General features: G+C 39.3%; 1 protein-coding gene across 1 annotated transcript in view; it reads right to left on the bottom strand.

The window, feature by feature from the left end:
• fryl (furry homolog, like) overlaps nucleotides 1-25,895 on the bottom strand; it is a 281,561-nt gene that overhangs the window by 243,330 nt on the left and 12,336 nt on the right. The window contains exon 2 of the mRNA XM_034180526.1: nucleotides 4,408-4,468. The gene's annotated coding sequence lies outside the window, so the exon portion shown is untranslated. The remainder of the gene's footprint in view (nucleotides 1-4,407; nucleotides 4,469-25,895) is intronic.

Genomic DNA, 25,895 nt, shown 5'->3' with positions numbered 1-25,895 from the left:
AGATTCTGGGGAACAATATCCTTCCCTCAGTTAGAGCATTGAAGATGGGTCGTTGGAGGGAGCTCAAACTCCGTGTTTCTCAGCGACAGCCTAGTAACCTGGCTGATCTAGAGAAGATCTGTGTGGAGGAATGGGCCAAAATCCCTGCTGCAGTGTGTGCAAACCTGGTGAAAAACTACAGGAAACGTTTGACCTCTGTAATTGCAAACAAAGGCTACTGTACCAAATATTAACACTGATTTTCACAGGTGTTCAAATACTTATTTGCAGCAGTAACATCATGGGTTAAAGCAAATTTTCATATGACTGAAATTTTTTCCTGGCAAAAATCAATGCCAGCAATTCCCTAAAATGTGGCGTAGTGGGGGCACAAACTCTTTTTTTCCTCAATAAATACACTAAACACATTATACAGTAAACAAATCTATTCTAAATAGCCTCTAAGGAGAGACAGACAAAGCATAAAAAGACTGCAAAACTTGAACATAAAGGTACATAAAAGGGTGGTAGGGGGCGGGGTGTAGTCTTGATTCTGGGGGGTCTGAGGGTGCCCCCAGAACATTTTTTAAAGACCAACTCAAACTTTGTATATTCTGGTGAATTTTAATGGGTATGAAGCCCTCTGAAACAAAGAAAACTCACTTCAAACTATGGAGGTCTGGGGGATCTCCCCCAGAAATTTTTGAAAAGAGCAAGTCAAATTTTGCACATTCTGGTGAATTTTAATGAGTATGAAGCCCTGTGAAACAAATAAAAGTCATTTGAAAGTGTGAAGTAAAAACACACAATTCATTATGGGGGGTCAGAAATTTTTTAAAAGAGCCTGTCAAATTTTGTATATTTTAGTGAATTTTAATGGGTATGAAGTCGCTCTGAAACAAAGAAAACTCACTTCAAACCGTCAAGTAAAAACACAGTATTGATTGTGGGGGGTGTGCTGGATCTCCCCCAGAAATGTTTTAAAAGAGCAAGTCAAATTTTGCATATTCTAGCGAATTTTAATGGGTATTAAGTCTTCTGAAACAAAGAAAACTCACTTCAAACTGTCAAGTAAAAATTCTTTGTCTTCTGTAGTATTTTCTAATCCGGTGAATGCACCAAATGGGTGCTGTGTCGCTGGCTGCACAGTCAATAAAATACAAAATTAGGGCCTAAAGGAAATGACAACGTTGTTCTACTGTGCACAAAGTAACACTGTCACGTTTTGAAAACGCATGCGCACTGAGAAACTCAAAACTGGGGTATTTCAATTTAATCGGTAAAATGCTCTCACTCGTAAAACAAACTAGGGCTGCAACTAACAATTATTTTAGTCATCGATTAACCATTTTTTGTTGTTCATTTGTTTTTTGTTTTTTACTTACATGTGAGTTTTGTCATTATTTCTTTAAGTGAATTATTATTAAAAGGGATTTGTCACGCAACATCAACGTTTGAGTTTGTAATAAAGTTATGATGTTATATTCTTGTCAAAAACATACCTGGAGTAGTGTTTTGTTTTATTTTGCACATACATACAACACCGACACCCCACAGAGATTTCCATCAGGTTTCACTCGATTATGAGCATTTTTACATGCCTACAGCAACTATCTACCACTGACAAATATTACAGCAAGAGTCCACAAAAGTATTTTAAAGGCCTGACTAAAGTGTAATATGTTATACTTAAGATATTTTCATGAAAAAAGACACAAATGTGCAATTTACTGCATTTTATTTTTTTATTGTGTAAAAACACAGCTTAGATGTGGTTTGACTGAAACAAATTGTCCTTAAACTTAAATAAAACAGGGATGAAGTAGAGGTGTAAGAGTCACCAGGAGTTCACAGGAAACATTTATTTCTATATTTATTTATTCATGTTCATTGTTAGTTGGTTTTACTTTTTCTGTTGTGTTTTGTTTTATCAGGTTCTTTTGTCTGTTTCTCAAAAATTGTATTGTGGCAATATTAGTTATTATTACTTTTGTTGTTGTTGCTATCATTATTATTATTAATAATATACAAAAATAAAAAATATTACAATGCATTTGACTCTTTTACGACAACAAATGCTAAGCCATTAATTATTATACAGAAAAATGCACACACACTGTGCTGAGATGCGAACAGCTTAATGCTAACTTTAAGACTGAAAACGCCATAGACATGCTAATGTGTCCCGTTTTTAAGTTATAAAATACATCTATCAACTGTTTTAGAAGACCATAACAGGTCGGTTTAATATAAAAAAGGTAAATATTACTCACAGACATATGCACTTTAGGGTTTTAGCGGGGTAAAATTAAGATAAAGCAAAACCATCAAAACAGTGAGTCGGATCAATGCTTCATTGGTTCAAACCAAAGCCATGCCCCGCTCTACTTGGGGAAGGTCTGTCAATGTTCCCACAAAGACGGAGGAGAAGGACAGTGGCTCATGGCAAGCAGTAAACAGAGCGGAGAGGAGTGAAAATTCACACAGTCCCTTCCTCCGCAGTCCACGCTGACATTGCTGCTGCTTTGATTAGCGCAGAATGGGATGTTGCTTTGACAGTGAGACTATCATATTTCGGCCCAAAACACACGACACCACGTGCGCATGCGTATGTGTGGTTAAATTTTCCAAATGACGGAAATCCGTCGTGGTGATGGAAAACTTTAACCCATGACTAACATACAAATAAACTATTTAAAAAAATCATACATTGTGATTTCCGGATTTTTTTTTTTTTTTTTAGATTATGTCTCTCACAGTGGACATGCACCTCAGATGAAAATTTCAGACCCATCCATGATTTCTAAGTGGGAGAACTTGCAAAATCGCAGGGTGTTCAAATACTTATTTTCCTCACTATATATATATATATATATATATATATATATCATTCATTCATTCATTCATTCATTCATTCATTTTCATTCATTCATTCATTCATATATGAAAATCACAGTCCAAATATTTATGGATCTGACTATAAATTTACTGCTTCCATGGCAAAACCAAAGAGGATTTTTGAACCGTATTGGCTTCTTAGGCAAATGTTCACTGACTGGATTTGTCAAAACAGACATGTTAACCTAGCTATTTTGGCATTAATCCTTAGCATTAATAGCACTGCAACAACAATAAATACAGGTTACATAAGTGTACCAAAAACACAAGAAGAAAAGGCTGAAAGATTTTGCTATACAACCTTTCCAAATTTAGCACAACAGATGGATTAATCCAAAAGTATGTTCATGCTAATTCCCACACTACGACAAGGTTCGAGTTGTGAGACACAATATCACAAAATTATTTACTCTGTAAAAAATAGCTTGCAAACAGATCATTCTTATGTGAAATTCTCTCGGGAATTCAAAAATACAAAATCTCTAACCAGTTAAGTGCTACAAGCCTTAACTTACAGATACTTTTATGAAGCTTTAATAATTCCATATGAGAAAATAACAGAAATAGCACTCAATAAGTGACATTTACCATGCTTTCATCATTTGCAGATGAAGTAATCTTCAAACATAACCTAACAGAGGTCACACTCAGCACACAAAAGGTCAGTCAAGTCTAAGATCAGCCAGGGCTTGCTGATACAAGATCTGCATTTTATGTGATCTGGACAATGGTTGCTGCATCTACTTCTGTTTTCAGATAAATTAACATTTGCAGTTTTCAGCTTACTGCGCCCTTCTTCACCATACCACTTGACCATCACGGACTTAATAATTTTGTGATTCTGCTCTGGAGTCATCTCAGAGTAAGTGTCAGCAGGCCAGCCACGACCCTTTTTCTTAACTGCAGTTACATATTGCTTATTGGAAGGTATCAGTGGATTGTACAGGACCCACTGATTAATTTGGTATACAGTTTGTAATATAGCTTTAAAAACACCAGCACCATAGTAAAATAAGCATCATATCTTGGCTAAAGCATAAGATTTTGCCAAAAAAAAAAATAATTGTCACTCAGCCACATGACAAATAGGAGGAGGATCTATATGCTGCCTGAAAAGCTTAAAATTCAATTTGTAACAAAACAACACAACAACTAAGAATAAAGCTTATGTTACATCTTAAAACATACTTTCACTAGTCTATTGCTTGAAAAAAAAAATCACAACATAAAAAATATTGTCACAGAAAAACACCTATTTTCGGGGTATTGTTTTAATTGAAAACACAAAGAAACTAGCACTTAGGTAATATTTTGACATTTCTGCGTGTTAAAATCTAAAAGAGCAGGTAGTTTTACCAACAAACAACAACAAACACTAAGAAGTACCATTTTTTATTATGAAATATTTTTTCACACATTTGTCACAAAGTTGTGACTGAATTCGAACAATGTCCTACTTAGTTTGTATTCTGTGGCACACTAAAATCATTCCACACAGTGAACACTACCTACTGAACTTGTATGACATACCTTAAGGCCATGGAGCGGTGTCTGGAACTGGGCAAGGACCCCAATTTAACGTCAAAAGAATCTAAAAACACAACACAAAAAATTATAAAGTAGCAGACTGCAATTAAATGAAAGATACATCTTAATTTACCAACCTGGACCCAAAATACAAAACTGATTCTTAATAGTAGGGCTGCCACGACTAGTCATGACAACGTCGACTATTGAAACCATCGACAACTACTTTAATAGTCGATGAGTCATTTGCTTTGAACCTTGAACCAGTGCTCTGATCCGCTGCTTCGTTGGATCTTCAGAAGTGGCAACTCCGCTTCTTATCCCCTCTCAAAGCCATTAAATGTGTCAATCGTGAGTCACTTTTGTGCGGATTAAAGTGACTAACTGGGACTGTTGTGAGAAAGAAACGAGAATCGTCCTCCGTTCTGTCGCTCCAAACGTTCCAAACGTTGCGCCGCCGAGTCAAATTAGAAAGATAGAGTCTGCTCAGAATTAATAACTTCAAAGCGAATCGCCATTTAAATCAAATGACACCTCTTTCCCAAAGGTTGTAATGCAAACAATAAACTGCAATCAATCAAAATGGGTTTTTGTTCCTCCCAAAATGAGACACCCTGGCTGACATTCAGCAGCCCAAGACTGTATGGCTGCAGACCTGCAGACTCCAGCAGCCAGCTGAGCTCAACTCAGATGTATGGAGTGACATCCATGCCATTAATGTCTGAAAGGAAATGCTTTTGACAAAAACTATAGATTTTTTCTATCTATGTCCAGAGATCAAGGATCCACCATGTAGAGTTTATTTATGCCCAGAGATCAAGAATCCAGTGACCAATTTCATATTTATTTACTTTAAGACTCAATAAAATGTTATTGACATAGAAAGCCTGTAAAGCCTATAGCACACAAAAAAAATTCACAGGAGGTATCGATAAGGGAATCGATAAGGAATCGGATTGATAAGCAGAATCGATAATGGTATCAATAGATAAAATGCGATAAGCTGCAATTTACGCATGATCCGACAAGTCGACTAATCACAAAAATAATCGTTGACTAGTCGACTATCAAAATAGTCATTTGTGGCAGCTCTACTCAATAGGTTGATTAATAAATATTCAAATTTGATTCATCTACATCCCCAAATCAGAAAACCTGAGATGGTATGAAAAATGGCAAAAAAAGAAAGAAAAAAGAAGTGATTCTTACATTTACTTTGACTTCAATATGTGAACCCAAGACATTTCATATTATTTCTGGTCAAATTCCTTTCATTTGTTCATATACAATTTACATACATTCCTGGATTGCTTACAAGAAATTCCTAAGAAATAGGGAAGTGGGCAATTTAGTGGTAGGAATAAGATTAAAAATTTATTAAATCATAACATTATTTCAAATGAGTGATGTCAACCGGTGATTGTAATCATAATTTGGTACAAAAGCAGTATCGTGAAATGTAGAGTCTTTGAGGAGCAGAGATGGCCAGAGGAGCTTCAGTTTGCCAACAAATACTTGAGAAAAGTATTGAAACGTTTAAAAACAATGTTCTTCAAAGAAAGGCCGCTAGTAATTTGCATTCCTCCATCTACAGTGCACAATATCATTATACAAGTCAATGAATCTGGAGTAATTGCAATGACAAGGGCTCAAGCCTAAACTGAACACCCGTGATCTCTGATCCTTCAGGCAGCACTGCATCAACAGCAGTCATTCATCAATAGCTGATATAAGCACATGTGCAAGGGATGTGTTATTGTGAAAATTACTTCATGAGTTATGCTAATGAAAAAAGTATTTTAACAGGTGTTATTGACTAACCAGAATATTGGGGGACAGGATAAATGGCTGCATGGACCAGAGTCTGTGGTTCTGACCACAGCCGCAGCAGAGTTGTGCCAAAATGTTCATTAATCTCAAAACTAATGGATATTTGCCATTTTTCACTATTTCATCAGTTATTTTCTGCACCGAAGTCAAACTACTGTTGGCTTTTTCCTAGCTCTGTGCTAGGATGGGATTAAAAGCTCCACTGCCCTGAGAAGAGTAATAATCTGAAGATTATCCACAACATCCAAGAGGCAGTTACATAAGTGATCCGAGCCTCCAAAACCAACACAACACTTCCTCCTAGTTTATCATCATGGTGGCTGAAAAGGTTTTCTTTACAAACAGGTTACCTCCTGTGCATCTTCCCATCAACTGTGCTCCATCCCAGCTCAATGCACACTTCAAGATGTCATCCACAGAAATAAATGGTCAAAGAGAGTACCAGCTTTTTAAAATGGGCAGGACACCACGCACAAACAGAACAATCTAGCAATATAAAAAGACAATGTACAGAAGCGGTGAAGCTTTTTTCTCAAAAATACAGATCACAATAAGGAAGGAAGAATAAACCACGGACTCAGAAACCCAGCACAGCAACCACACAAAGAATTTCAAGCGTGAGAACATTCGCTTTAGCCCCATGGACAGATAGCGACAAGTAGTAACAGGTCATCACCAACATCATCCTCAATCTGCCCATCCAAAACAAACAAAATAAAACAGAAATCACAACAGCAATTATATTGCACTGAACCTGCACTATCCCAGACATCACAAACAGAAGAAACTTCTCAGACAGACCTGTGAATAAGATGCACAACTTCCTGTTTCAACGGAACTCCAAAAACAAAAAGTGACCGCAAAATAAATGTGAAGTAAAATGAAGACTGCAGCAAATGCAGCCTCTGACTAAGCTCCCGCTCTATATTTAGATTTAAGTAGTCACACACTTCACTGGTAGAAACATGCCCTCACTAATTCTTACAAACCGTTACATTTGCAGAGTTGTATGGGGAGTCAAAACACTGCACTCTTTGGTGGAGCTGTAACACCTGAGGAGAGCTAAAGGTCACTGAAGTACTACTGATCTGATCAATGGTTAACTTGACTTTGTGCAAGTTTGCCCTGCAGTGTTCCAGGTTCAACACAGAGCTAGGATGCTGCAAGCACATGGTCGATCTGTCCCATGTGAAAAAAAACTAAGAATACTGTGGTATCTGATTGTGGAGCTTGTTATGTCCTCTTTTATGGCAGATGTCATTAGCCTGGAACAGTTGTCTAAGTTTACCTTACACTGAAAGTGTTATGCTGCATTCACATGTCAGTGGCAGAAAAACTGTTACAACAGTCGTCATAGCAGAATTCCTGTCGTCCGCAGTGGCAGACTGCTGGTAACGTTGGGAGGTGCTGTCAATTTCCAATGATAATGACATGAACAAGAATTTACCTTACAGTGATGAAAGTGCTCCATGGGCGGGGAAAAAAAAAAAAAAAAAACTGAAAATTTTTGACATGGGCCAAAGGCCCGAAACCCCCGAAAAAATTTGAGATCTTAGATGCATTCTGGTGTATTTTCAGGTCTATTTACCCACCAAAAAAAATCTCCAGAAAATGACATTTTTTTGTTGGGTCAACTTGTATTGTGCTACCTGCCTTTAATCCAAAAACATACATTGTGGTTCAGAAAAGTACACAGTAAAGGAAATGACAATTTAAAAACCTCAAAAATAATCATTCTCAGTATCAATTTAAATGGAACAATGGGAGTATTTATCACACATTAATGCATCAACTTGTTCAACCTTTACTCACTTCTGAGTTGTCCTAGTTTTGGCAGGAGCTTTGGAGCTATTGATGATCTGTTTTCAAATACTCTGCCACCTTAATATCCTTACAAATATTTTTAATTCAACACTGATTTCTGATTACTGTACATTTTGAAGTGGGTCAAGGAATATATTTCTTAAAATATAAAGAAATATGAAACAGCACTGTGCTATTTTCTTTGATTACTTGATGGTTAAAAAACTTTAAATAAAAAAATCTAAGTTATTTAAAGTTGAGACTTTTCTTGTAGTTACGGCAGTAACAATAAAAACTGTAGCTTTATTTGGTAAAAAATAAAAAGTCAGTCTAATGCCACGTTCACACCACACGACATGCAACGCCACAAATTCGCATCTCTCGCCTGGTGATGGATGCGCCACCATCACGCGGTGTGATGCTCTGCTTTTACTGCGAAAATTCGCCCCAATGCGTCATCAAATAGGAGGAGCTTCCATTCCGCTCGCCATCAAGTCAACATGCCGGACCTTGATCACACGGAGCGAGTTGATGTGCTCTATTTGTTGTGGAAAGCTGACAAACGTCGCCATCGGCGCCGTCGCTGAGTTCACAACATCCTCATGAGACATTCCCAATTCTTGGAGTTTCATCATTTGCTGCAGAAGCTGCGTCTGGAAGACGCCCGCTTTCAGCGGTACTTCCACCTCTCCAGGACCCAGTTTGAGGACCTCCTGTCCTGTTCGCGCACACACGTGAACAATTATTAAAAAAAAAACTAAAAAAAACTGACTGCCGCTGCAGTGCTGCTGCTGTGGTGCTGCTGCTCGCTCTCCCCTCCAGCTCTGTCATAACTGTGTCATAAAATATATATAATATATAAAATTATCTTCACGGACGATTCGTTCGCATGTGCACGTGAAAAAAAAAAGGCTGCCACTGCTGCGGTGCTGCTGCTTGCTCTCCCCTCAATCTCTGTCATAATTGTGAAATAAGGGACAAAAGGGTCATAAGTCCTGCTCACAGGCAAGACATGTCCACACCAGGTATAAACTCCAGACATCTCCACATCACTACATATCCAGTCCCTGATTAGTCACCGTGGCGCAACAAGACGAAAAAGTTCAGATTTTTCAACTTGGGGAGGAGGGCAACACGACGCAATATCACGCCACAAACGCGCCAATTGCTCAAAATCGCTTCATTCGCATCGCTTCATTTGCGTCCATCGTGTCGCATTGCATGGCTTGAACTTTTGTGGCGCCACAACGTGTCCTTCCATGTCCTTCGCATGTCGTCTGGTGTGAACGTGGCATAACACTCAGCTTGACACATCCTGCAGCTAAAAGCTAAATTAGCTGATAAACGTCAGCAGAGCACGAATGTCACATATTATTTTAAGTCATTCACCTCAGACAAATTTTTGCCTGTTGCTCAAACTCAATCTTGTGGTTTTGACTCGCAGGCGCCTGAATGCTAACGGCGGTAGCATTTTAGCAGCTGAAGGCTTCACCCGTTAGCTATACTTAAAGTATGATTACTGGAGGAAAAACGCAGCTCATGACTTTTAATGGCCACAACAAAGAAAACCATTAGGATAATAACGAAGTCCTCCAAAATAGCCCAAAACTCTTAAGCCCAAAACAAATGATCCCTTCTTCTTCTTTGGAAATTACTGGCAGCGTGCAAACCAACACGTTGAACTGAAATGAACTGAATGAATGGACTCTGACATATGTTGTCAAAAATAATCCAGAAACGTTCACCACGTGAGCAAAAATCCTGATTTATGACCATTTCCGGAAAACTTTCATCACTGACTTTATTAAAAGAGAGTTTTAGTGTTTTGCACAGCTATAATTACAATAGTCCTGGTTCTGATGGTATCTTGGAGATAAAACAACATCTGGTTTGTCCTGGTCCCTGCAGTAAGTGGCAAAAGTTGAAAATTTTTAACTTTTGACAGCAAGTGCCACTGCGGTTCGCAGCTGGTGTGGTCACAGCCAAAGATAGCAGAATTGTTCTGTCAACCTCTCACTGAAAATAAAGCAACATCCGGTTTATAGTCTGCTGCTTACAGCCAACATGTGAACACAGCATAACAGTGAACAAATCACTTACACAACATCTATCACAACATTAAAAAAAGAAACCATCAATAAATGTATGAACTTCACTTAAAAGCCATTAAGCAGCTGGAGAGTCACAGTAAAACAGACAAACATGACAGCCCACATCCATTTATAGCAAATGTTAAATGACAAACGCCTGTCACTGGCGTCTTCCATCTGTGACAACTAGTCAACAGCTTTTTAGCCTATTTAAAATAAATAAATAAATGAGTAAGTAATTAAATCATGTACATCAAGTACATTCAAACAAAGTACAAAAACAATTCAACTGAGATTGTTTTGAAGTCAGAGTGGTTTCTTTGGTGAAGACAGACCCAAACATCAATTATGCTTCAAACCATTTCTCCAAAAGCCAAGTGGTAATCTTCATCTGTAGGGTTCAATTATGGGTTATTTTTGGCTAAATACAGTGTTGAATTGGTGCTACATTCTGCCAAGTCTGTCAATGTAATCAATGAAAAGAAAGTATAACCCACATACATCAAATTAAACAATGCTGTGTTTTGGTAATAGTGATGTATAAATATACTTCTATACTGACAAAAGCACATTAGATTTTAAAGAGATAAATTTGAGTTGCAAATTGCGATTTTTCGTTTTAAAAACTTGTAGGCATAGTATGAACATCTGAAAAATTAGTAAATGTGCTCCAGTGATTGCACATTCTGAAACATTTCTTTTTCTACAACCCCTGGCAAAAATTATGGAATCACCGGCCTCGGAGGATGTTCATTCAGTTGTTTAATTTTGTAGAAAAAAAGCAGATCACAGACATGACACAAAACTAAAGTCATTTCATGGACTTAATGAGTGACAAACAGTACTCTTCATCAATCTGGTTCCAACTTTCTCTGATTGCTGTTGCCAGATCAGCTTTGCAGGTTGGAGCCTTGTCATGGACCATTTTCTTCAACTTCCACCAAAGATTTTCAATTGGATTAAGATCCGGACTATTTGCAGGCCATGACATTGACCCAATGTGTCTTTTTGCAAGGAATGTTTTCACAGTTTTTGCTCTATGGCAAGATGCATTATCATCTTGAAAAATGATTTCATCATCCCCAAACATCCTTTCAATTGATGGGATAAGAAAAGTGTCCAAAATATCAACGTATAGTTGTGCATTTATTGATGATGTAATGACAGCCATCTCCCCAGTGCCTTTACCTGACATGCAGCCCCATATCATCAATGACTGTGGAAATTTACATGTTCTCTTCAGGCAGTCATCTTTATAAATCTCATTGGAAAGGCACCAAAGAAAAGTTTCAGCATCATCACCTTGCCCAATGCAGATTCGAGATTCATCACTGAATATGACTTTCATCCAGTCATCCACAGTCCACGATTGCTTTTCCTTAGCCCATTGTAACCTTGTTTTTTTCTGTTTAGGTGTTAATGATGGCTTTCGTTTAGCTTTTTTGTATGTAAATCCCATTTCCTTTAGGCGGTTTCTTACAGTTCGGTCACAGACGTTGACTAGTTTCCTCCCATTCATTCCTCATTTGTTTTGTTGTGCATTTTCAATTTTTGTGACATATTGCTTTAAGTTTTCTGTCTTGACGCTTTGATGTCTTCCTTGGTCTACCAGTATGTTTGCCTTTAACAACCTTCCCATGTTGTTTGTATTTGGTCCAGAGTTTAGACACAGCTGACTGTGAACAACAAACATCTTTTGCAACATTGCGTGATGATTTACCCTCTTTTAAGAGTTTGATAATCCTCTCCTTTGTTTCAATTGACATCTCTCGTGTTGGAGCCATGATTCATGTCAGTCCACTTGGTGCAACAGCTCTCCAAGGTGTGATCACTCCTTTTTAGATGCAGACTAACGAGCACATCTGATTTGATGCAGGTGTTAGTTTTGGGGATGAAAATTTACAGGGTGATTCCATAATTTATTCCTCAGAATTGAGTGAGTCCATATTTTTTTTCCCTCTGCTTGGTCTAAAAAAGTAACCGTTACTGACTGCCACAATTATTTTTCCTGATTTCTTATAGTGTTTCTTAAAGCCAGAAAGTTGCCATTTGAAATGACTTTAGTTTTGTGTCATGTCTGTGATCTGCTTTTTTTCTACAAAATGAAACAAGTGAATGAACATCCTCCGAGGCCGGTGATTCCATAATTTTTGCCAGGGGTTGTACAAAGGACCAAAAAGGTAAATTTGAAAACACTAAAACTCTGAAGAGTTTATTCCTTGATCCACAAACCATCCATTAACAAAATTTCACTGTAGTCAATTTTCAACATTTTAAGATTTCTGCTGACACTCAGGGACTGGTGAAAGACCTACCCTCAATGAAAGAATCATGGCAAGTTGTAAAGTAGTATCAATTCTAAATCCCCAACCTTAACCATGTAAATTATCTTGTAATGTTACGTTATAAAGAGGTTTTTTCACATAGCTGAATTTCCTCTTGTTCTTCTGTGCTCTTGAAAATGTGCGTGGAGAACCTGAATGTGTACTACAATAAAGCTGATGGCGGAACAAAAGCGCCACTGTGTTGAAGTCTCACAGGACATGTTGTGACATGCCAAGCTCTTCCACCATTCAGAAGATTCAGACGGCTTTCGGTGGGTTTTCAGTCGTGTGACTATCTGAGAAATTGTGGACGAGCTGGGCATGTCACAACATGTCCTGTGAGACTTCAACACAAAGGTGCTTTTGCTCCGCCATCAGCTTCGTGCCAAAGCCATCGGCATGAATTTCGCTGCAACTCTTTTCATGGCAAAATCTTCTGTCACAGTGGAATGTGCCGAAAAAGTGCTGACGTCCACCTCTTCCGCAATTTTGTGGATAGTCACACGACCGTCCCACATCACCACAGTGTTCACTTTAGAAATGATCTGGTCATTTCAGCATGTTGATGGCCGCCTGGAGTGTGGCTCGCTCTCCACAGTTATGCGGCCATCTTTAAACCGGTTGTACCTCTCCTTAATCTGTGTGATGCCCATAGGATCGTCACCGAAAGCCGTCTTAATAATCCGAATGGTTTCCACCTTGCTGTCGCCCAGTTTCTGGCAAAATTTGATGCAGTCGTGCTGCTCCAGTTGTTCCGCCATTTCCTTGCAAAGAAAAAAACGACGAGAGACTACACCCATCCTCACACAAAGGCTGCTTACAAGCAAATGACGCAATCGACAGGTGTGAAAAGATTCACGCATGCGCACGAAGGTTCAAGGTTGGCTCATGCAAGCACAGGTGATTCAAATCCATCAGGTTTTTGAAAAAAATAAAAAGGTCGAATACTTTTCTAACAGACCTCGTAAGTTCAAGTGAACATTAAATCATTAACAAACCTGTGTTTGTGACGAATTGTGAAGTTAAAAGCGAATTGAACGACGAACTAGTGAACGGGTAGAAATTTTGTTGAAGACAGATTTGGCACGGGAAGCTGAGAAAGATGTCTGGGACATGGAGACATACCGCACTATGCAGGGCTGTGAAATGAAAATTGTAAAATCCGAGGAAAGTTTGCAAGGGGGCATGGGGGGCAGAGCTCCCCAGGAGCCGGGGTCTAGGGCCTTGTGGGGCCCCAGAAACCAAATTAAATTTTCATCTACTGATACATTTTCAACATCTCCTGGAAGAACAAATCTCAAAATTAGTGCATATTTAAATGATCCTAGATTCAACCTTTCATTTGAACCATCAATGATCATGTTGAAATAACAGAATACGACGTGGAAGTAGGACCTGGAATGATTTTCCTTTTAATTGTAAACCAAATTATGCATTAACTCAGAACAATTAAAGTACATGAAATTCATGAAGACTGAAAAGACTGTTAAAGTATTTAAAAAAACACAGCTAAAGATTGTAGAATACGAGGTCTGTGAGGAAAGTATCGGACCTTTTTATTTTTTTCAAAAACCATATGGATTAGAATCACGTGTGATTGCATCAGCCAAGCTTGAACCTTCGTGCACATGCGTGAGTTTTTTCACACCTGTCGGTTGCGTCATTCGCCTGTGGGCAGGCTTTGTGTGAGCACTGCTCAACCCCTCTCGTCGTTTTTTCATTGTCAGAAGAATGTCTGAAGGACCGCTGTTTTGTTGCATTAAAATTTTTTCAGAAACTCTGCCAGACAACCAGCTGGAAACCATTTCAAAGATTCGGTTGGCTTTCGGTGAAAATTTTATGGGCTTGCTTTAAGGACGGCCCACAGCGCCAGAGGGCGCGCCGAGCCCTGAGCGGCCATCGACAGGCTGAAAGGATCGGCACATTCCACTGTTAAAGGAGATTTTGTAATGAAAGAAGTGCCGATGGATTCGCGCGTCGCAACGCAGCTGCAAAAGGCGCTCGACAAACAACACCTCAGTGTTTGAAGCCTTACAGGACAAGTTGTGACATGCCCAGCTGTTAAACAATTTCTGTGATACTCACTCGACTAAAAAGCGATCGAAAGCCGCCTGAATCTTACGAATGGTTTCCAACACAGAGGTGTTTTTTTGTCCCGCCGCGTCATGTGCGGCTGCATCCTGACGCGCGAATCCGTCCGCACGTCTTCATTACAAAATCTCCTTTAACAGTGGAATGTGCCGATAAAGTGCTGATCCCAACCTCTTATGAAACTTCTCTGCTAGTTACATGACGTCCTGCATCAGAGCCTTAAATTTGGAAGTGATCAGCTCCTTTCAGCCTGTTGATGGCCGCTCGGGGCGCGGGGCGCCCTCTGGCGCTGTGGGCCGTCCTTAAACCGGCAGTAACAATCCTTAATCTCTCTGAAGCCCATAAAATTTTCACCGAAAGCCAACAGAATCTTCGAAATGGTTTCCAGCTGGTTGTCTGGCAGAGTTTCTGAAAAAATTTTAATGCAACAAAACGGCAGTCCTTCAGACATTCTTTTGACAATGAAAAAATGACGAGAGGGGTGGACCAGTGCTCACACAAAGCCTGCCCACAGGCGAATGACGCAACCGACAGGCGTGAAAAAACTCATGCATGCGCACGAAGGTTCAAGCTTGGCTGATGCAATCACACGTGATTCAAATCCATATGGTTTTTGAAAAAAATTAAAAAGGTCCGATACTTTTCTCACAGACCTCGTATTTTAAAAATCAGGGTAAAATATCAATAACATACCTTATAGTAAAAAGCCACACATTCTTGTGTAAATTCCTGTAAATCCACTCAAAGCCACAGTGTCTTTTTTCCCATGAAAAAAGTCTACATTAATAAAAACTAATTTACACTGTTGTGTAAATTCATGTACCCTAAATTCATTCAAAGTCACAATGTCTTTTTTTTCAATGAAAGAAAGTCTAGATTAATGAAAGAAAAAAAAAGGCACATAATCTTTTCTGAAATCCTGTTTGAACAGCACAATGTTTATTTTCTAGAGAGAAAAAATTTATCACCAGTTCGCTTTTCCTGTTTATCTTTCAGGTGTGTTCATGAAGCCAGCAACAATTCCACGGATTCTTGTCCGTATCACACTTTTTCAAACCGTCTTTCTCGCCATCTTCACTCTGTCTGATGTCGCTCCGTGACACAGACATGCTGCAAAATTCTTCTTTTAAAAACTTGAAAGTTCTAAAAGTGTGTGATGTCCACATGCTACGTTTACCTAAGCTTTGCACAGGAGCCACACAGTGTCACCGCAGCAACCAACCAGTCCCGCTTTACGACAACTGTCGTAACAGCCAGGCTTTGAGTGGCATTTGAGAGGAAACTGATATGTATCTGTAACACACAGATCAGTGTCCGCGGACTTATAAAACTTGCATGATGTCGTAAAAAAATACCGCTTTGCGATAAGCATTTTAAAAACTCAGTAACAATCACGATTAAAGAGTACAACACTAACACCCCCACCCACCCACCCCGCCCATGATGAAATCTGCGGAATCCCGCGGATCCGCAGCATTTTCACAGCCCTGATTATGCCTTGTCTCGCACCGCTAATGTAAGCATAAAGAGAATCAGCGGTGGTAGAGTCGCCACGATTTTTAACCAATCAAAATGCATGTCGTCTTCACGTTGCGGATTCCAAGATGGCCACCTCTATCTCCGGTAAACACACCACTATTTTCTGATAAATTTTCTCAGCGATTTGGAGTTTTTCCGCTATCGATTATTTTAATAATCGAGTATTCTATCAATTATTCTGGCGATTAATCGAGTAATCGGATAAAAAGTACTTTTGCATTTTAAAACATTAACAGTCCAGGGCTCTCCCTAAGGGCCCTGTCCCACTGGCGTTTAGGAGGATTTGCGTATGGATTGCGCACAAAATTGGCCCATATTCGCCAAACATCCGCGATATCCGTGTAACATGCCTGTATGAGTCGGCCGTCATCCGAACACGCCCGTGATCATCCACAGAGGCACGCATGTCCGCAGCCAGGATTTTTGAGCTGTTCAAAAATCTGGATGCGGATGACATCCGTCTTACATACTGCATATATACTTAATTCATACACAATACACACTCACTCTATGCGCTGTATATCTGCCGTTAACCGCTGATATCCGCAACTGACGGGGATTTGCGGCTTGGCAGCAGACCGGGACAGTGTGTAAAGCAGATATATATCATGCCCATCATGTCCACATCACAAACTAAAATATGTTGTAGCGAATGCATACAAATTGGCCACGAATAAAGCGTTTTCATTACATCTGCTTTGCAGCTTATTTGCGGACAATCTGTGAATGCATAACAAACACGTCACGTAAACCCAAAGTATTATATGTGGCAGAAAGCGACATACCTGCCAGTCAGTGCCGGTCCAGCTGGGTAAATCCACAAAGACGTAGCTGCTGCAATCCAGGATTTTTATTTAACACCAACAAAAGGAAGAGCTGCTGCCACAACTCACGCTGGTCTGTTTTCTGTGACACTCTCAAAAAACACACAGTCTCACACCCCGAGTGGCTTCCCCCCTCCCGCTCCCCAAACTCATGAACAGTTAACTCTCGAATGACAAAATTAACAATAACTCTGTGATCATCTTGTCCAAGTCCAGCACTTGCTCCAGAGCCTGTATTGTTGGTGTGAATAGTGATGCCGAAAGGAGCGAGTGCGTTTATTTTATGACCGCAATGCAGATGCTGTCCACGCACAACACTTACACAATGCATTCATAATACACCCGTAATACTGCTGTGATAATCTCAATGTGTCGGATCAGTTTCCTCACTACATGCGTTATATAACCGTGATTGTTCGTCATATATTCACTATATATTATTAATATATCCGTAATTCATAATGGGACATTTGTCATTTTTGGCCATTGTTATTGCAGATGACAACAAACGGCCGTAATTTGTGTACTCAATTCATGCGCAAATGATCCTCTCCCCAGTGGGACAGGGCCCTAAGTAATGGCACAATGTCACTGCGCCATCACGGAGATTGTCAAATTTAGTGTATCCCTGTTTTCCTGGGTAATTATTTATTTTTTCACATCTTTACAAGTTTTGGATCTTTCCTGGTGTCAGGAGCTCAGCCAAAGTCAGGCCAAAGTCTTGACATTTTGCTGAAATGGTGATGGGTTGTGGCTTTCTGTTTTTTGTTTTTCCCCAACTTGTAAAATTTAACCATTTCTATTTATTTATTTATTAAGGTGGTGGACTGGGTCCCTGCATGAATTTATTTTTAACACTCTCTCTGGGATTCAGCCAATGCATTTCATTTTCAGCTGGAGGTTTAACATGCAAGCCTCGCAGTCACTGTTTTTTTTTTATTATTATTATTATTATTATTATTGTTTTGAGTTCCCATGTTTGTGAAGCATTGTGGGTTGCCCAAAAAAGCGAAAATTAAAAAGCGAAACACTCATTGCGAGTCTAACCAAACACAGAAGAAAGAGTGGACTTCTTCCAGAGACTGTGGCCGGGACAGAGCTGTGTGAGGGCAGTGCTGAGCCGCTCACACCAGGCAGAGAGAGGCAGCAGCCGCCCCCTGCGCGTACAGCGGCCAGCGGATTAAACTGTTTTTTTTTTTAAAAAAACAAACACACTGCTTTGCTTTAAATGCACAGTAAGCTATTTCAGATGATCAGCGTGGACCGTCTTTTTCCTAAAAGGCTTTATTTCATTCTGTTTGTCACGTTGGAAAGCTGTAGCTTTTGTGCTCATGTGATTAGTGCTTGCTCTAGTCTTCTTCTGTTTGTTTTGCTGGGGACATTACACCGCCACACACAGGCCTGGCATATGTACTACAACGTTAAACGAAGCTTCGAGGCACAGAATTTGCCTCGAACATTTTTTGTAATCGAATTATTCGAATTACTTGACTAATCGTTTCAGCCCTACTGGACTGAGGAACTACAGAGTATTTTTTTTTTATGTCCGAAGTCAGTGCACAGCATCACTGGACTACACGTTACAGTACAAAATGCAAGTTCCTTTTCTGTTGTTTATAAACTAATAAAATATCAAATAACAGGGATCTATTTTAGCCGTTATATAAAACAAATAATGAATGTTTATACATTCTTTCAAAGGTACGAATATTTCATGAGGTGAAAGCTGGAACATACCATTCAACATACCATTATTTGTATACAGTATAATGTGTCAGCATTAAAGTAGACCTGCATTGAAATAAATGTGGTCACATTTCAGAAAGAAATAGTTGATATGTATTTATAAGACCCTTGTGAATGCAGTAAAGTAAATCTGTAAGCCCAAATTTGTAATTCAGTGGCGAAATCTTCGTTTAAAAATGACAAATTTGCAGCTAAAATTTAGCCCTCTGTGAAAACAGTTTGTACAGCCGTATCATTTCCATGACGTCAGGGACAAGACGACGCGCTCCCGCCTTCAGTCCGATCCCGCATTGAAATTGATTTTATCTGTTAGTAATGTTACTTATACACGTCCTGGTTTCAACATCCAAAAGTAAGCTGCAATGAATGTGAGATACAGATCTGTGTGCTCAGATCAGCAACGACATCGACAGCGGGCGCCATTCTTCCTCTCCCGCTCTCTGCCTCCGCTGCGCTTATTAAGTCTGTGGGCTCGTTAACGACGCGGGCCACTCACACCGCCCGTGTCTGCTTTGCAGCCGGTGTTGTGCTAGATTCAGCGCACAACACCGGCATCACCTCTCTGTCTACTGAATGGGGCTGCAGCACACTTGGCACAAGTCCTGAGATTACGCTCGCTGGTTTAATGCGAAGCGGCCGGTACACCTGTTGCTGCAAGGACAGACTTCTTGCGGCAAAATCCACAGCACCACCCGTCTCGGCAATCAGAGCCCCAGAGCTCCATGGACGCTGAGAGGTTTATATATTTTTAATGACTGGGATTCTTTGCGGGTCTCGCCTCCATATCCCGCGATGGTACCGGAGGCGAAAGACAGTAGATTTTCATTGCGACACCACTCAATCAAATGGGCGTATGAAAAAGTCCCCCAAAATAATTTTCAAGCACAAATAAAAGAAATGTGTACTCACCAAACGTGCCGCAAGACAATATGAAGTTTTAAAAAAAGTAGATCCTTCCGTATAAGACAAGAAAAAGGTGCAGATGCAAACTGATGTAAATCCACAAATTACAATTGGCGCAATGCATGCTGGGAGAGGGTCTTGTCCATGACGTCTCGGCAGCGTCCATGATGAGAGGGACAATTTGCGGAGGGCTAAATGTTAGCTGTAAATTTGTCATTTTCAAATGAAGATTTCTCCGTTGAATGACAGATCTGGGCTTGCAGATTTACTTTACTACATTCAGAAGGATCTCATGTGTAAATGTAAGTCATTTTTTGTTCAAAAAAATCTGACTGCATTTTTTTCAGTGCAGGTCTCCTTTAAGCAACAAGAAAAACAGGAGAAATGCTAAGGTGATCGCAGGCCACTAGCCCTAAGATTCACTAAAAGACCCAGACTTTAGATAACGTTGAGGCTGCGGCCCGCTCCATTTCCTAATGAAACAAATTTTAAAGAGTAAAAACCATAGTATCATACTATGCCAGTATGCTCGGTGTACAAAAGGGAAAATAAGTGCATCTTAAGCCTAGACTTGAAAGTCTCCACAGAATCCGACTGCCTTATTTGCGCAGGGAGATCATTCCACAGCTCAGTAATCTGCAGAGTTTTTATTCACCTTAGGAACACAAAGGAGTCCTGCACCCTGCGAAGGCAAGGTCTGAGCCAATACGTAGAACTCAACCAGGTCAGCCAGGTAGGGAGGTGCCAGTCCGTGAACAATTTTATAGGCTCGTAGCAGAACCTTCAAATCTGATCTCACAGATGTCGTACATTTTGCTTCCGGAAACACGAGTCCGAAGTGTGGTTTTTGAAAGTACAATGTGAGTAGTCAGATCGCATCAGAGCATTGGGCTGTGTAGTGTGAGAAAATAAATCGTGCGCTCTGAACTTTTACACCCTGCGGGTTTGTCGTACAGTTTGAGCTGGAGCCAAGTACAACGACTGAATATATCGTACAGTGTCTGCGCAGCTTAAGGTGGTCCACAAGCTGCAATGAAACGAACTTTTCCAGAATTTTAGAGCAAAATGATAGATTTGATATCCAGGGTTGTGAAATTAAAAATGTGAAATTCAAGGAAAATTTGAAGGGGGTCTGGGGGACATGGGCCCCCAGGAGCCGGGGTCTCGGGCACCATGGGATCCCAGAAACCAAATTAAAACAACATAAAAAAGTCACATAATCCTTTCTAAAATCCTGTTTGAACAGCACAGTGTTTATTTTCGCAAGGTTTCGCTTTATGTCTTGATGTAGACAGACATCGCCTTCTTCACGTGGTTGGGGAGTTAGTAAATTTCAACAGAAATTGAGAGTTTTCACTTGTAAAATAAGCTACCAGTAGAAGGATAATTTTGTTGGTGAGGAGTTAGCAAACGACGTGTAGTCACAATCACGTTACTCCTGGCAGTTAAGTAAAGTTGGAAAGATATCAAAAATTCAACCCAGAATCAATAACTTCAAAGCAAATTACCATTTTAAATCAAATGACAGTTCTTTCTAAACATTGGAATAAAGACAACAAACTACAATCGACCAAAAAAAAAGGGAGGAAGAAATAAAAACTATCCGGTGTAAAATGGTGGATGATTCTCATTTCTTGCCCGCAACAATCAATGAGTCCCAGTTAGCGATTTTAATCAGCAGAGAGGTGAGTCACGATTGACATCTTTAAATGGCTATGACAAAGGTTGATGATTAAATTGTGGATTGTGGTCCACAATCAACGTACAGAAATGATCACTTTTTGAGCAACACTAGGGCTGTGCCAAAAATCGAAACATTGATGAATCGCAATCCACACTGTGCTCGATCTCGATTATAACCGAAGTGCATTTTAATCGACACATTTATTGACCAATCAGGTGACAGAAAAACCATGCTGCTGAGAGGAGTTGCCGCCCACTTGTTGAGACAAAGAAAGTGCCTGAGTGAAGTAACCCTGAGACCGTGAGAGGAGGAGTGGATTTTCAGAAAGTGGATTTTCAGAAAGTGGATTATAAACTGAATAATGCAAGAGGAATATGGCGACATTGAAATCCAGAGTGAAGGGGAAGAGATACGTGACCCAGGTAGAGATTATTAGAATAGAGACCGTTGACAGAACTGGCCGAGCTACGTCTGCAATATGGCAGTGGTTTGGTTACTTCCAAACAGACCACCTACAAGCAAAGCCCATTTGTAAAGTCTGTCGTTGCGTAGTATCCACCAAGACGGGGAACACTACAAATTTATTCAATCACTTGCAACGGTATCACCCGGTGCAACACAATGAGTGTTCGGAAAAACAAACCGAGCCCGCTGCAAGTAGCAGTGATGCCATTGCTAGCACAAGTAGCGCTCGTAGCGCTCAACAAAGCCTCAGCAGACATCGATCACAGCAGCGTTCACAGCCATCATGCCATGCGATAAACATTCAAAGAGGGCAAAAACAATAACGAACACTATTGTATACTGCATTGCCAAGGACATGATGCCAATATCTACAGTCGAAAAGGTCGGATTTAAGAAGTTAATGCGAGTATTAGACAGTAGATACACACTCCCTGGGAGGAAGTACTTTTCCCAAACAGCTCTGCCGCAATTATATGACATGTCGCGCAGAAGTGGAAAAACAACTACAAAATGTTTGTTACTTTGCAGCAACTACTGACATTTGGTCCGGTCGGACATCGCAGCCCTATTTCAGTTTAACTATCTACTATATCGACGAAAACTGGAGCCTACAGAGTAAATACCTTCAAACACTCTACTTTCCGGAGGATCATACTGGAGACATCATAGCACAGGGCCTAGAGGACGCACTCGCTTCCTGTGAGCTGCAGGAGGAGCACATGGTCTGCATCACGACAGACAACGCTGCCAACATGGTTAAAGCCACGAGGAGTAAAGGCTGGAACAGGATGCAGTGCTCTTGGCACCGCTTACACCTTGCAGTTGGTAAGTGAAAGTGGAGAGTGGTATATTATTTTTTTATTACTAAGTTTGCCATAATAAATTATCACTTATTATTAGTAACATTTGTATTGTAGTAATTAGTTTTAGGCTTAAATATGTACAGATTTGATTCATATATAACAAATAAATAAATAAATATTAACCCTTTATCTACGGCGATGGCGCCCACGCCATATTTTCCATATGCGTTTTTTTTTTTACCATAACTCCACCATAGTTTGTCCAATCTGAATGATTCGAAGTGCACTGTTAAGCTAACACCAAAGGCTTCCCAATGATATATGGTATATTACGGTAAACGTAAGCCTGTGACGTCATCACGCAGAGGAAAAACACGGAAGTTTCACACTAGTGCGCCACTGATTCTCATTACCGTAAGTTCTCATGTAAGCCCTCAATCTGAAAAATTTTAACACTGACAGCAAGCCAAGAACCCGTGCTTTTCAACAGTATGCTATATGTTGCATATATTATGGTAAAGTGCATTCGGTGACTTTTGAAACGAGGGAAAAGTATGAAAAAGAGCGCAAAAGTGACAGAAAAGTACAGAGACAAACATAAATGTAGTAATTTTTGAGGAAAAGGCAGGGTGTTTGTAAAATTGGCTTCTGTCTTCAGCCAGACAGAAACTGTTACAAACAGTACCACACTGACAATGGACTGATGTAGTTTAGATCTATTTTTGATCCTTGGTTATATATTTGTATGTAGTTTGACACTTTGTTTTATTCATATTGTATAATTTTGCACAAAATGAGTGATCAAATGAGTGCTTTATTGCACATTTAAATAATACAGATAATAATTTATATATTTATATATAGTTTTGCACTTTGTTGTTATTCATATTGTTTGGTTCTGCACTTTAAAATTGGTTACTTTTTGCATATTTTCACCTTGTAAAATGTTTACTTTTGCACTGTTTCTAATCTGCACTGTTTCTGAGTTCTAGACACACAAAATTAATTATTTTGATTGTAAACACAGCTTCCTGTTAAAAATGTGAAATCCAAACTTCCTTTACATAATCATTTTTCATTAAAAAAATGAAAAAGAAACTCAAGTTTGTTTTTGTTTTTTCCTCATTTTAAATGCTAAAACTTACAAATAATGTGTATAAATAGTTAATCAGGTGTAATATAATTGAAATTCAGGTACTCTTGGAAAAGGGTACCAAAGCACACAAACATAGAACATTATTTCTTAATTTTATTGCTATAATAAAAAATTATAACCAATCGTCCATTTATAGCCTCAGTAGGTAAAGGTTCTGTATGAATAAATTATGCATATTTTTATTTTATTTTCTACAAAGGGAAGTATGAAGGACCAAAGGGTGGAAAGAGCCACAGGCGTTTGCAAGAAGGTAGTAGGGGCCTTCTCCTTCTCCTGGAAACGAAAAAAGGAACTTGCTCTTGCTCAACAGGAATTGAATCTTCCCAGGCACATGCTCATGACTGAATCCCCAACAAGGTGGGGATCACGAAAGGGAATGGTGGCTAGAGTTTTGGAGCAGGAAAAGGCCATAACAAAAGTACTGTCTGCAGACAGAAAAACACGGCACTTAACCCTTTCATGGCAGGACATTGAGGTCCTTGAAGCTGTCCACAAAGCCCTAAGTCCACTTGTGGAGTTCACAGATGCACTTTCTGGTGAGCATTATGTTTCTGTGTCCTACATTAAACCAGTGATTCATCTTTTCAATGAGGAGGTGCTGAAGATTCAGGATGACTGGGATTTAACAAGACACATCAAGAGTACAGTCACAAAATACTTAAATGAAAAATACAGTGACGACTCCACTGATGATCTTCTGAACTTGGCATCACTTGTGGACCCACGGTTCAGAACAAAATACATCCAGGATGTCAAAGTGGAGGCAGTTAAGGCTACTGCTCTTGGAAAAATGGTCACTGACCCACCCCCTCCCCCAGCAGCACAAGAGATACCTCAGCAGCTTCAACACCAGCAAAAATGCCCAAAAAAATATCTGGGGAGCTTCTTTAAAATAAATCAGCTCCTCAAACTCCAGCTTCAGGACTGACTGAAGAGCAGGCAGCTGAGACTGAGTTGAAAAGCTACCGCACGGCTCCAGATGTTGACAGCGAAGCAGATCCTCTGGAATGGTGGAAACTGCACAGCCTGACTTACCCCAGAGTGAGTCACCTGCAACAAGCTCACCATCAGAGCGTGCCTTCAGCACAAGTGGCAATATTGTCACATGCCACAGAGCAGCCTTAAAACCAGATGCTGTTGACAGACTCGTCTTTCTGGCCAAAAACCTGTGAAGAGTAAAGTTTACATTTTGTTTACCGTTTGCTGTGCACTTTCATTTTATAGTTATAAACATTTTTTGGTAAAGAAACTTGTGAATGAAGAGTAAAGTTTACATTTTGTTTACCGTTTGCTGTGCACTTTCATTTTATAGTTATAAACATTTTTTGGTAAAGAAACTTGTGAATGAAGAGTAAAGTTTACATTTTGTTTACCGTTTGCTGTGCACTTTCATTTTATAGTTATAAACATTTTTTGGTAAAGAAACTTGTGAATGAAGAGTAAAGTTTACATTTTGTTTACCGTTTGCTGTGCACTTTCATTTTATAGTTATAAACATTTTTTGGTAAAGAAACTTGTGAATGAAGAGTAAAGTTTACATTTTGTTTACCGTTTGCTGTGCACTTTCATTTTATAGTTATAAACATTTTTTGGTAAAGAAACTTGTGAATGAAGAGTAAAGTTTACATTTTGTTTACCGTTTGCTGTGCACTTTCATTTTATAGTTATAAACATTTTTTGGTAAAGAAACTTGTGAATGAAGAGTAAAGTTTACATTTTGTTTACCGTTTGCTGTGCACTTTCATTTTATAGTTATAAACATTTTTTGGTAAAGAAACTTGTGAATGAAGAGTAAAGTTTACATTTTGTTTACCGTTTGCTGTGCACTTTCATTTTATAGTTATAAACATTTTTTGGTAAAGAAACTTGTGAATGAAGAGTAAAGTTTACATTTTGTTTACCGTTTGCTGTGCACTTTCATTTTATAGTTATAAACATTTTTTGGTAAAGAAACTTGTGAATGAAGAGTAAAGTTTACATTTTGTTTACCGTTTGCTGTGCACTTTCATTTTATAGTTATAAACATTTTTTGGTAAAGAAACTTGTGAATGAAGAGTAAAGTTTACATTTTGTTTACCGTTTGCTGTGCACTTTCATTTTATAGTTATAAACATTTTTTGGTAAAGAAACTTGTGAATGAAGAGTAAAGTTTACATTTTGTTTACCGTTTGCTGTGCACTTTCATTTTATAGTTATAAACATTTTTTGGTAAAGAAACCTGTGAATGAAGAGT

This window comes from Thalassophryne amazonica, chromosome 10 (assembly GCF_902500255.1).
Source record: "Thalassophryne amazonica chromosome 10, fThaAma1.1, whole genome shotgun sequence".
Lineage (NCBI taxonomy): Eukaryota > Metazoa > Chordata > Actinopteri > Batrachoidiformes > Batrachoididae > Thalassophryne > Thalassophryne amazonica.
Note: the sequence above shows the minus strand (reverse complement) of the source record. Positions and strands in the feature narration are given on the sequence as shown.